Genomic DNA, 13,608 nt, shown 5'->3' on the forward strand with positions numbered 1-13,608 from the left:
GCCTGGAATGGGAGGTAAGCCACATAAAAATTTTGATTTTTTGAGGTCATTTCTATCCCCATATTATTTCCCATGTATGATCTTGAGTGATTGTATGTTGCACCAACATGTTGCATGTGCTTGTGATTGAGAATTCTCCTGAATTTGTAAAGTTCTACATGATTTTGTCCTCTCCCAACTCTCCAAAGGGGGGCATGATTGCTGTAATTTTTTTGATAATTTCCTCTGATAAATGACTTTGTAGCCACTAAAAATTTCATTCACTCGTTTCATTAGAGATTTCTGAAACTGTTATTTTTTGCTGGTCTTCATTTATAAGACTGAGGCTATAATTCATTAAAGTATTAATTCCCTTAACCCAATTATCCTTCCAAACTCTAGCCGATCTTCCATTCCCTATAGCATAGGAAATATTTTGATAGAAGATGTCCCCTATTCTTGCAAGGTTTCTCCAAAGAGCGAAATCTGATTTTTTATTGCTGATGTTTTGTTTGAGGTTAAGCTCCCTGCCATATTTACTAACGAGAACTCTATCCTAGAGAGCTTTTTGCTCTATAACAATTCTCCACAGGATCTTAACCAGAAATGCTTCATTCATCTTGGATAGATCTCTGAACCCCAATTCTTTAATCCTCTTTGGTTGACAAATGAGTTTCCAGCTAACAGCATGAATCTTTCTATTGTCTATGTTCTCCCCCCATATGAATTTTCTTTGAATCTTTTCCACCTCTTGGCAGATTCCTTTAGGGATTTGAGTATGCATCATGTCTAAATTTGATGTAGGGCTAATAACTGAGTGGGCTAGGGTAATTCTTCTCGCAAGGAAGAGACAATTTGTTTTCCATCCTCTTAGTTTTGCTTTAATTCTATCAATGGTTCCCTTGAAATTTTCTTTTCTTTTTCTGGTGTTGCTCAATATGGCTCCCAAGTACCTTCCCAGATGTGGCATTTTCTTGAAATCGCTACTGTTAAGGATTCTGTCCCTTTCAATCTGATCCATGTTCTTAGAGAAAACAATTGATGTTTTTTCAGCATTTATCTTCAGACCTGATACTTCACCAAATATATTAAGGATTTTCATAATTTTTTCCATTTTCTCCTCCTTAGCTTCTACAAACAGCAGTAAGTCATCAGCGAAAAGGAGGTGAGATATGCTAGGCCCATCTTTACCTGCTTTCATATGTATCCAGTTTTTCCTCATCACTTCTTCTTCTATTATTTGTGAGAGCATGTCCATAGTGATCACAAACAGATAAGATGATAAAGGATCTCATTGTCTTATCCCTCTAGAGGATTCAAAAGCTTCTATTTTGCTACCATTCCAAATGATTTTATATGTTATTGTGCTTACACACGCCAATATAATTTGGCAAAAATTATTGCTCACTCCAAATTCCTTCAGACAAGCATTGATGAAATTCCAATTTAGGCGATCATAAGCCTTTTCAAATCAATTTTAATTGCCATAAATTTTTTCCCTTTCATTTTCTTCATGTCAAGCATCATTTCCTTTGAAATTATAATGTTATCATGTATGATTCTTTCTGGCATGAAACTGGACTGATTAGGGGTTATCCAATCAACTAGCACTGGTTTGAGTCTAGCAACTAAGATTTTAGAAACACATTTATAAATGACATTGATAAGGCTATGGGCCGAAATTGGGTTATAAATTTTGGTTGCTTGGTCTTAGGTATAAAGGCAATGAGGGTTTGGTTTGATTATTTGATTGCTTGGAATTCGGTCCACCAGCTTCTGTGCCAAATTCCCTGCCAATTTTGGCGTTGATCACCTAGTAAGGGCTTCCTCACTGGAGTTCAATGCCAGCTTTTGTGCTAGCTTGGGCGTTGAACGCCAGTGAGTTCTTCCTCACTTGCGTTCAATGCCATCTCAATTTCTCCAGATTTGACCTCATCCTCAGTGTGATGGCCTTGCACTCTTCTCTTGAATTTACTTCAGTGTTACTAGGAAGAGTGTCAGGAGGAGTCTCAGGGATTCTTTTGCTCAATTGACCAACTTGTACCTCCAAATTTCTGATGAAGGATCTTGTTTCAGTTATGAAACTATGAGTGGTCTTAGAGAGGTTGGAGACTACAGTGACTAAGTCAGAAAGGCTCTGCTTAGGAGTCTCCATATTCCCTTGAGAAGATGGGAGTGGTGGCCTGTTGTTGAACCTATTCTGGGTTCTTCCACCTTGATTATTATTGAAGCCTTGCTTAGGCTTCTGTTGATCCTTCCATAAAAGGTTAGGATGATTCCTCCATGAGGGATTATAAGTGTTTTCATAGGGTTCTCTTATGTAATTCACCTTTTCTATGGTGGGTTGGTCAGGATCATAAGCTTCTACTTCAGAGGAAGCTTCTTGAGTGCTACCAGTTGTAGCTTGCATTCCAGTCAAATGCTGAGAGATCATATTGACCTATTGGTTCAAGATCTTGATCTGAGCTAATATGGCATTTAGAGTGTATACTTCAAGAACTCCTTTCTTCTGAGCTACCCCATTATTCACAGGGTTTCTCTCAAAAGTGTACATGAATTGGTTATTTGCAACCATCTCAATGAGTTCTCGTACTTCTGCAGGCGTTTTCTTCAAGTGGAGTGATCCACCAGCAGAACTGTCCAATGATATTTTTGGACATCTCAGAAAGACCATCATAGAAGATACCTAGGATAGACCATTCTAAGAGCATGTCAGGAGGACATCTCCTGATTAGTTGCTTGTATCTTTCCCAAGCTTCATAGAGGGATTCACATTCTTTTTGTCTGAAGGTTTGAACTTTCACTCTGATTTTGCTCATCCTTTGAGGAGGAAAGAACTTGGCCAAGAAAGCATTGACGGAAAGAGCATAAGTCTGTAGACCTCAGGATTCACTCCATTGGTTTTAACAGTTTCACAAATTTGCAAGAATTTTGCCAGGAATTGGTGTGGATCTTCTAGTGGAATTCCATGAAACTTGCAATTCTATTGCAGAAGAGAGACTAACTGAGACTTAAGCTCAAAGTTATTTGTTCCAATGGTAGGTATATAGATGCTTCTACCATAGAAGTCAGAGGTAGGTATGGTGTAGTCACCAAGAACCTTTCTTGCCTCTCCTTCGTGATTAGGCTCGGCTACCATGACTTTAGCTTCTTGTTTGAAATTTTCTGAGAGATTTCTTCCAGAGTGTTGTACTTTAGCTTGTTGTAAACACCTCTTTAAAGTTTTCTCAGGCTCATGATCAGGTTTAAAGAGAGGCTCTTTATCTCTGTTCCTGGTTATAAACAAGAAAAAAAACAAGAAAGAAGAATAATGTGAGCTCTATGTTCAAGAAAGGAGGGCTCCTTGTGAAATGTGAGGAAGAGAAGAAAAGAAGAATATAAATAGAAGAAGAGAGAAGAAGAATTCGAAAACTAAAAAGTAAAAAGAGAAACAAGAATTAAAATAGTTTTGTTTTTTATTTCTTTTATTTATTGAATTCGAAAATAAAAATTAATTAACTAAAAAGATTTGAAAATTAAATAATGAATTTTCGAAAAAGAAGAGAGAGAAATAGAGAAGATATTTTCGAAAAGTAGAAAAGAGAAGAATTAGTTAGGAAGTTTTGAAAAAGAAAGAAGAGAAAACAAGTAACTAATTAAGAAAAGATTTGAAAACAAGATAAGATAGAAGATTAGAAAAGATTTGAATTTAAAATTTAAGTTAGAAAAGATAAGATAGAAGTTGAAAAGATTTGATTTTAAAATTTGAAATCAGAAAAGATAAGATAAGAATTTAAAAAGATTTGAAAAAGATTTAAAAAAGATAAGATTTGAAATTGATTTTTGAAAAAGATTTGATTTTGAAATTTTAAATTTTAAATTTTGAAAACTAAGTTTTAAAATTTGAATTTGAAATAAGATAAGATAAGATTTTTGAATTTTAAAGAAAGATAGAAAGATAAGATAGTAAAGGTTTCAAATTGAAAAGAAGATAAGTTAAGTAAGAAAGATAAGATAAGGAAGTTAAGAAAAGATAAGTTTTAAAAAGATTTGAGATCAAAATACAAAAGATAAGTATTTAATTTAAAAAGATTTGAAATTTAAATTTTAAAAGAAAGATAAGATAAGAAAGAGTCAAATTTTAAAGAAAAGATTTTAAAAGATTTTAAAAGATATGATTTTAAAATTTAAATATTGACTTGACTAATAAGAAAATACCTAATTTAAAAATTTTTGAAATCAAATGGCTAAGATTTTCGAAAATTATTGCAAGATAAGAAAAGATATATTATTTTTTTATTTTTGAATTTAATGAAAAAAGAGAAAAATAACAAAAAGACACCAAACTTAAAATTTTAAGAACTAAGACACTTAGAATTCAAAAATTGCAAAAAAAAAAAAAACACAAAAGAGACACCAAACTTAAAAATTTTAAGATCAAAACAAGAAGAAAAATAGGAACACTTTGAAGATCAAGAAGAACACCAAGAACAAAACTCAAAGAATTAAAAGAAAATAAGAACATGCAAAGGACACCAAACTTAAAAAATTTTGAAAACCAAAGATACCAATTTCAAAAATTTTAAAAAGAAAAGATACAAGAAGATACCAAACTTAAAGATCGACACAAGATTCAAACAAAAGACACTATTTTTGAAAATTTTTAGAAAACAGACTCAAGAAATTCGAAAAGACTCAAACATGAACAAGAACAAAGACTCAAATAAAAGATCAAGATTAATAAAGAAAAGAAAAGATTTTTGAAAATTTTTTTATTTTATTTCAAAAAAAGAAGAAGAAAATAAAAGACTCTAACAAAATTAAAAACAATACCTAATCTAAGCAACAAGATAATCCGTTAGTTGTCCAAACTCGAACAATCTCCGGCAACGGTACCAAAAACTTAGTGCACGGAATTACACTTTGCACAACTGAACCAGCAAGTGCACTGGGTCGTCCAAGTAATACCTGAGTGAGTCAGGGTCGATCCCACGAGGTTTGTGATTTAAAGCAAGCTATGGTTATCTTTAGATCTTAGTCAGGCAGATAGAAAAGTTGTTTGTTTGATTAAAGTGCATAAAAGGAAAATAAAGAAAACGTTACTTAGTTGATGGTGAATGCAATGATATGAAGATGGTTAAGGCTTGGAGATTCTTTGTTCTTCTGGATCAATTCGGTTTCACTGTCTACTCCAACTGTGAATGATTTCTTCTATGGCAGCCTGTCTGTGATCAACGCCTTTCTTGAGAGGTCACCAATTCTCCTCCAGAGCTAAACACCAGGATTAGTGCACATCCAGTCTGATTGAGGGTGAAGCTCCTGCAGTCCATTCCCCTTAGTGATCCTACTCAAAATGCCACAGACAAGGGCGAATCTTCCGCATCAGAAAATGCTACGCGTTTAGTTCTAGCCTCTACCACAAAGACTCTAATCTCCCCATACCTCGGCTGAACTGGTGTCTCGAGAAGTCCCCAACGAAGTTGTGGATTAGCCGTCTAAGAGATGTATAATCAAGCTAGTGGTTCATCATTGTCCGATGAAAGACTCACTCTGAACCTATGTAGAATGAGATAACCTTGTGCCGGTTCAACGCATTTATAAGGATGAAGAACGGAGATACATCTTAGAATAGAGAATCAAACACGGATTGAAGATAGAACAATATTACTTTTATTAATCCATAAAACTCAGTAGAGCTCCTCCCCTCAACTTAGGAGGTTTAGAGACTCGTACTGATAGAAAATACAATGTAAAACATGTAAAGTGTTTGATGATCTAGTGTAGAAGGTCCTAAACAAGGTTGATCTTCTCCTATATATACTAATCTGCTAACTAAGGATTACAGAAATACGATAGGCTTAGGTTTGTAGTGCGAAAATCCACTTCCGGGTCCCCCTTGGTGAGTGTTTAGGCTTATCTTTAGTGTCTCCCACATGCTAGGATGCTCCTTGGGTGTTGAACGCTGGCTAGGGACACCTTTATGGGCGTTGGACGCCTGGATTGAGGTAGATGGCTGGCGTTGAACGCCGGTTTTGAGCCTTCAATTCTGAAGAAAAGTATGAACTATTATACATTGCTAGAAAGCTTTGGATGTTAACTTTCCATATCCATTGAGAACGCTCCATTTGGACTTCTATAGCTCCAGAAAGGATCCTTTCAGTACACGGAGGTCAGATCCTGACATCATCTGCAGGGCTTTCTCTGCCTCTAAATCAAACTTTTGCTCTAGCTCCTCAATTTCAGCTAGAAAATAACTGAAATTAGATAAAAACACACAAACAAAAGTAGAATCCAAAAATGTAAATTTTACACTAAAACCTATGAAAACTTAATAAAACTTAAACAAAACATGCTAAAAACTATATGAAAATGATGACAAAAAGTATATAAAATATTCGCTCATCACACCTGTCACAAATTCATTGAAATTAGGGTTAGTCTTCTACATAATCTCAAAACGGAAAGGCTTATCCTTGGTCTCAGGTATTGAAGGATTTAAGATTGCCAAGAGAGGGTGATGGTCAGAGTTTACTCTAGGTAGGACTTCTACCTGAGCATTCATGAATTCTCTTCTCCATTCTGCATTGGCAAGTCCTTTATCAAGTCTTTTAAACACTCAATCCATGCCTTCATGTTGTCCTCCTTTCCAGGCATACTTAGACCCCACATAGCCTAGGTCTATGAGCTTACAATTGTTAATTCTTTCTCTAAATCTTTGACATGTTTGTTGATCAATTTCTGCACCGCCCTTTTCTTCCCCTTCTTCCGTAATTTCATTAAAATCACTAATACTCATCCAGGCATCTGTTGTATTATCTACTATTCTCTTCAAGTTTTTCCATAAAACTCTTTTAATTCCTTCTTAGGGACTTGCGTAAACAACAGTGAGATACTAGCTTTTGTTATTTTGATTCTTGACTTCCATATGCACATATTGATGATGCGACTCTAGAATGTTAATAGTAATAGAGGGCATGTCCCAAAGCACCCATATCCCACTAACAAAACCATGAGCCTCCTCTAGAAAAGCAAAATTACAATTTAGAGCTTTAATAACCTCTTTGGCTCTCTCCCCACTGCATTTTGTTTTATATAAAAGAGTGATATCTGGTCTTGATTGTCTCTTAAGCTCTTTAAGGGTGCAAATTGTCGCTTGATTTGCAACCCCTCTAATATTCCAGGCTAAAATAATCATCTTAAATAAGATAAAATAAAGACTATGGTAACTGATCAGATCAAAAGTAAAACTAACTTTGCATATTCTCCTCTACAGGAAGGACTGTCGCACCTTGCTCCACTTCCACTTCCATTATTTTCTCATATTGCGCCATGGCTTCCACCATCTCACTAGTCTGCATTGAGTTAAAAGCAGAAGTTATGTGATCAGGTGGGTCTTCCAAGTTTGATTCTCCAATTCCAGTGGCTAGAATTTCCATTGAAAGAGGGGATTGGGTTGGCTCTGCTCCATCTAGTTCTCCTGATGGTGTTGTGATTGGTCTATTTCTAACATATGAATATCACTTGGATGGGATGAATCTGGGATAGTTAGGTTCAGGGTTTGGTCTGTGTTGATTCTTCGGGTGTTTGTCCGAGTTATATTGCGTTCTTGGACAAGGATTTCAAATTGGGTATTCTTATTTTGGGTCGTGTTGTTGTTGACTGGTGTAGGAATTGGGTTATTAGAAATAGTTGTGTTGGCATTTGGTTGTGGGTTCATGTTTTAGTCCTTGTTTTAGGCTTTGTGGTTTGGGTTGGTTAAGTTAGAGAATGTGGCTTTTTGTGCTATTTTTTTGCTGTTGTGGCCATTTGTTTTCTGATTTGTTCTATTTTTAGGTTCTGGTCCCTTCTTGTGCCTCTCCTGAGATATTTCTCTCTCATTCATTAACCTTTTAGCATTGTCCTCACTGACAGCCTTTGCTCCCACATTCTCTGATACCTCATTCTCCAGCACTGCAAAGCGAGATTTTTTTTTCACTAACGATAATTTTATTCTTTTTCTTTTATATTTCCTCCACTGCTGCTGCCCTCCCCTCCTTTTGTTCTTTTTCTGCCACGTGTATTTCTTTGAACCAACACCCAAGGACCGTAAGTTTCTACTGGTCCTTCCATGACTTTTTTGTCCCTATTTTTTGTGTTATTTTCTATTTTGCCCTTTCTTTCAACCTCTGAATTTGCCTGTTGAGCTTCTTTTTGGTTTTTTTGTGTTGCATTATTCATTTGCTATTTTTCTGTACAGCTCGATTTATCATGTCCAAATCTACCACATAGGAAGCAAACTTGATGGAACCCTTCGTATTCTACTAAATGATTTTCCCATTGATTTGGAATTGAGAGACTAGGGGTTTTGTAAGATCAACCTGCACACAAACCCTAGTAAATTTTCTCCAAGCCACCTTGGTGAGAGAACTTTTGCGTGGTCTAGAATTCAGAATAAATTTCCATTGCAAGTATAGCTTCTAAACCAACAAAAGTCCTTTCATACAAACGTTTTGGTTGTCACAAGTAACAAATCCCTAAATAAATTGATAACCGAAGTATTTAAACCTCGGGTCGTCTTCTCAAGGAATTGCAGGGAGGTATGTTCTTATTATTGATTATGAAAAAGTGTGTTTTGGGGTTTTGGATTAATGTAAAAGGTTAGTTGAATGACAAGTAAAATAAAATAATAATAATAACTGGAAAATAAACATTTGGCAAGGTACAAGAACTGGAAGTCCTATCCTTATCAATTGTGATGAGAATTGGATTTTAATCCTACTTAGTTAACCCTTACTAAACAAGGGAAGGTCAAGTGGACTAATTAATTTGATACCTAAAGTTCTAGTCTTTCCTTTGGAAAGGCTAGAGTTATTAGAACTCAAATTAATTAGCAACTCCCAATTTCAACCACTGCTTTATTTGACAGCTCAAGCGTCACCAATTACTCAACCAAGGCCAAAAGGAAAAATTCAAATTATTTATATTATAAATAAAAGAAACAAATCATAGATCTGAAAATACCTCAAATAATATTTATTAAGAAAATCATAACATGAATGTCATTAAGCCAAATTGGCAACATATATAATTAAAAATAAGAGAAGTCAAAATAAAGGAGCATTCTCCCACTTTATAGCCTCTAATCTGTGTTCTCTGGGCCAAAAACTGGGTCAGAAATAGCTCAGAAGTCACTTCCAGCGCTTTTTGGTCCGTACAGGTTGAGGCCAAGTGACGCGGAGGCGTCATCCACGCGTCCGCGCGGATTGCAGTTTGCATATGCGACGCGGACGCGTCATTCACGCGTTCGTGTTGCCTAACTTTGGGGCAACTATGAAAAATTATATATCAAATCAAAGCCCCGGACGTTAGCTTTCCAACTCAACTAAAACCGTGTCATTTGGACCTCTATAGCTAAAGTTATAGCCGTTTGAGTGCGAAGAGGTCAGGCTGGATAGCTTAGCAATTCCTCCAACTTCTTGTATTCCTTCCACTTTTGCATGCTTCCTTTCCATCCTCTAAGCCATTCCTGCCCTGTAATCTCTGAAATCACTTAATACACATATCAAGACATCGAATGGTAATAAAGGATAATTAAATTTAATATTTCTAAAGCATAGAAAACATGTTTTCACATATATCATATCATGAGGAAGGAATTGTAAAACCATGCAAATAGTATGAATAAGTGTGCAAATGCTTGATAAAAACCACTCAATTGAGCACAAGATAAACCATAAAATAGTGGTTTATCAATCTCTCCACACTTAAATATTAGCATGTCCTCATGCTAAGCTCAAGAGAAGCTATAAAGGAATGAAGAGAAATGGTAAAATGTATGAAATGCAACCTATCTATATGAATGCAAAAATGTTTCTATCTACTTGGTTAAAAGTAAGCAAGTTCTTCAAGATAAATATGAATCAATTCTACTAATTCAAATTATACAATGAAAGACAAGTAAACTTGTAAGAAGATAGCTCATGAAAGCAGGGAACATAGAATCAAGCATTGAACCCTCACTGGTAGTGTATATCACTCTAGTCTCTCTAGTGTATAGGGTAATCACTCTACTTTTCCCTAGTCATGCTTTCTAAACTTTGTTCTTCACCTAACCAATCAACAAGTATTTAATGTACCAATGCAAACATCATGAGGTCTTTTCAAGGTTGTAATGGGGCCAAGGCAAGGGTGAGGCTATATGTATGGCTAAGTGAGCTATAAATTGAATCCTTGACTAACATAAGCTCTCACATAAACACACACACACACACTCTATATAACTTCTTAAATCACGCCTAGCTACCCCTAATTTCCACTTTTGTATCACATACTCATATACCAAACTTTTGATATTTCTTTACTTTTATCACATGTGCATTGATCTTTCTATTAAAGCTTTAACATTGGGGTAATTTTGTCCCCTTATTTATTGAATTTCTTTTTTGAATCATAAAAATAAACATAACATTGTCAATGCACATGGATTTTTTTATTTTTTTATTTTTCTATTTTGGTTTTTCATGAGTAGGTTCCCAAATTCCCAATATTAGAAACATGATACATTCCCTTATTAACCTATGTTCCCACAGTTTTCCCACACTTAGTTGATACACAATCTTTATCTTAAGCTAACCAAAGATTCAATTGGGATATTTAATTTGTTTTTCTGCTTAAGGCTAGTGATGTGGTTATAGAACAGAAGGGGATTAAAAAGTTTAAAGTGGCTAACAAAGGTAATTTAAAGGGTAGGCTTATTTGGGATAAGTGAGCTAAAACAAATAATGGCCTCAATCATATGCAAGCATGTAAATACACTAAATAATGGACATATAGAATGAAACAAAGTAAAGATTACAATTATAGAGAAGAAAACACACAAGAATAAAATTTATGGTTAAATAATGTAACCATGTAAATAAGCTCAAATCTCACAGGTTGTGTGTTCTTTGGCTCAAAAACCATGTTCCAAATACAACTTCAAACAAGTTTTACACAAAAATTTTGATTTTAAATTAGTGAAAATTTTTCAAAAAAATAGGGTCTTAGAAGAAACTCATTACTTTAACCAAACAGTGGCTAAATGCATAAAATCAAACAATCATGCAATAAAACATGCAAATGCACAAAGAAATAAAACAATGGTGTTGGAAAGAAGAAAATAGCTAACCCATGGAGATCGGTATCGACCTCCCCACACTTAAAGATTGCACCGTCCTCAGTGCATGCTAAGATGTACATGTGGATGGGCTGCTCCAACTGATGCCCTTATCTATAGATTGTGCAGATTGACTTGCCTGTTTCTCCATATAGAAGTTCTTCCTTTTCCCTCCCTCGGTGGCCATCCTGAAAGAAGAGGAAAAGGGAGAAAAGTAATCCAGAATTAAAGATAAGAAAATAAATGAAACATGGGTTGTTTAATGCCAAATAATAAAGGTCTAAATTACATGGTCACTACAACATGCAGTGAGAAAACAGTAAAAGCATACGACATATCAATAGTGCAAGAATTGCAACAATGGGGAAGAGTGTGGGTAATGGAAGTATCAGTACAAGCTCATGTCAATGCAAATGGAGTGCAAGTATCATAAAAGATTGGCATTGGTAGATAATTAATATCATCCCACAGTGTAAAACAAGTTACCAAAATAAATTCAAGAAAAGATGCAACAGTTGAATAAGAAAATTTTTTTAACACCAATGGAAAAATAAAAAAAATTCAGAAAAGAAAATAAAAATATGCACAAAATTAAAATGCAATGAATGAAATATGCAAATAAAATGAAATAAAATGGAAGTGAAAAAGGATGAGAAGAAGAAAAAGAGAGTGACAAAGGAGAGAGAAAGAAGAAATTAGGATTAGAAAAGAAAAGATAAGATAATTGGCGCAGTTCTGAATAAGTTGTGCGGCGCAGGCGACGCGGACGCGTGAGTGACGCGGTCGCGTGGTGGGCGATAAGGTCAAGTGACGCAGACGCGTGGGTCACGTGATCGCGTGGCCTGATTTGTGTGATTGGCGCAAGTGCAGCCTCACGTTCGCACAACTCTCTGTTTCAATGCATTTTGCCAAAAATCTGGGTGACGCGGTCGTGTGGTTGACGCGATTGCGTGAATGGCTAATTTTAAAAAATGACGCGGACGCATGGGGCACGTGTTTGCGTGGGAAGGCTTGGGCTTCTAGCACGAGTCCAGCCCAATTCCAGCTCAACTTTCGGCCATACACCATTTTTACGTCGATTTACAGGGGCACGCGGTCGCGTGGGTGACGCGGACGCGTGGGAGGCTTATTTTCCATAGGACGCGGACGCGTCAGTGACGTGGTCGCGTGGGCAAACTGTGCCAAGGGCACGCCTCCAGCCACGCTTTCACGTGACTCTCTGTTTAACTTTCTTTTCTTCATAACGCATTGGTGACGCGGACGCGTCAGTGACGCTGCTGCGTCGCGTGCGTTTTTTTTTTAATATGCAGTATGCAGAATGCAAAATGATATGAATGTTATGAGTAATTCTAGGTTCAATGAAAAATAAAATAAAACTTGAAAACAAATAAAACTAAATAAAAATGAAAAAGGAACGATCATACCATGGTGGGTTGTTGTCTCCCACCTAGCACTTTTAGTTAAAGTCCTTAAGTTGGACATTTGGTGAGTTCCCTGTTATGGTGGCTTGTGCTTGAACTCATCCAGGAATCTCCACCAATGTTTGTATCTCCAGTAACCTCCGAGGTCCCAAACTAGGCATGTAAAACCCTTAAGAAGCTTCAAACAGATTCTTAGGCTCCCGGAGTGACAAATGTCAGAGCAGATTCCAGGATCCCAAATCTTGCTTTTACACCCATTTGTGTCGGGATCTATATCTTTCCAGCTAGGTGATAAGTAATTTGAATTCTTATTGCAGCTACCAAACAGCTTCCTAGACCCATTCAGTTGAGCTTTACACCAACCTTTGCATTTAAACTTAAAGCTTCCAACCATGATGAACCTTGCAGGACAATTCTTACCACTGACCATCTTCCTCTTACTCTTAATGCCACAAAGAGCTCTAAGTTGACCATCCGTTTCCAGTAGCCCATATTCAAGTGGGATTAGAAAGCTAAGGGATATGAATTTTACCCACTTAAATGTTGTGAATGATGATGGCAACTTAGGGGGAGGTGTTTCTAATGAATTTGCAAGCTCCACTCCCTTGTGCTCTTTTCTGATAACTACCACCTCTTTGCAAGCTTCTTCAATTTCAACCTCTTCCTCTTGGTAGCTTTTTTCCAATTCAATCTCCTCTTCATTGCTTTCCAAGGGCATGGGAGGTTGTGCTTCTTCTTCTTGAATCTCCATCTCTTGATCAACCTCTTCCAAGTCTTCAACTGTGATATGCCTTGGAGGTTGTACACCCTCCTCAACAACAAATTCAAACTCCTTAGAAGAGGGTTCTGTGATTTGAGGTTCCCGTGGAGGTTCTGCATCTCCTAAATCTTCAACCACTTCTTCCTCTGCATCTATTATAGCTTCCTCCACTTGTTCTAGTACAAAGTCATGCTCCTTATTGTCCACTGGAGTCTCTAGTGTCTCTTTCATGCTACGTTCTTCATTAGATTGTCCACATGAAGCCATGTGGGTTCCTTGAGTGTCTGAACGTCAAGAAGCTAATTGCTTTATTGCTTGATTCAATTGATGAAGGG

The 13,608-nt window shown here is 36.3% G+C and overlaps 1 non-coding gene across 1 annotated transcript; it reads left to right on the top strand.

The window, feature by feature from the left end:
- Positions 1-2,683: 2,683 nt before the first annotated feature.
- LOC127740399 (small nucleolar RNA R71) lies at positions 2,684-2,792 on the top strand. Its single transcript, XR_008001076.1, has one exon. It is a non-coding gene; the product is annotated as a small nucleolar RNA R71 (small nucleolar RNA).
- The last annotated feature ends 10,816 nt before the right edge of the window (positions 2,793-13,608 follow it).

The sequence above is a fragment of the Arachis duranensis genome, chromosome 6, assembly GCF_000817695.3.
Source record: "Arachis duranensis cultivar V14167 chromosome 6, aradu.V14167.gnm2.J7QH, whole genome shotgun sequence".
NCBI classification, from domain to species: Eukaryota; Viridiplantae; Streptophyta; class Magnoliopsida; order Fabales; family Fabaceae; genus Arachis; species Arachis duranensis.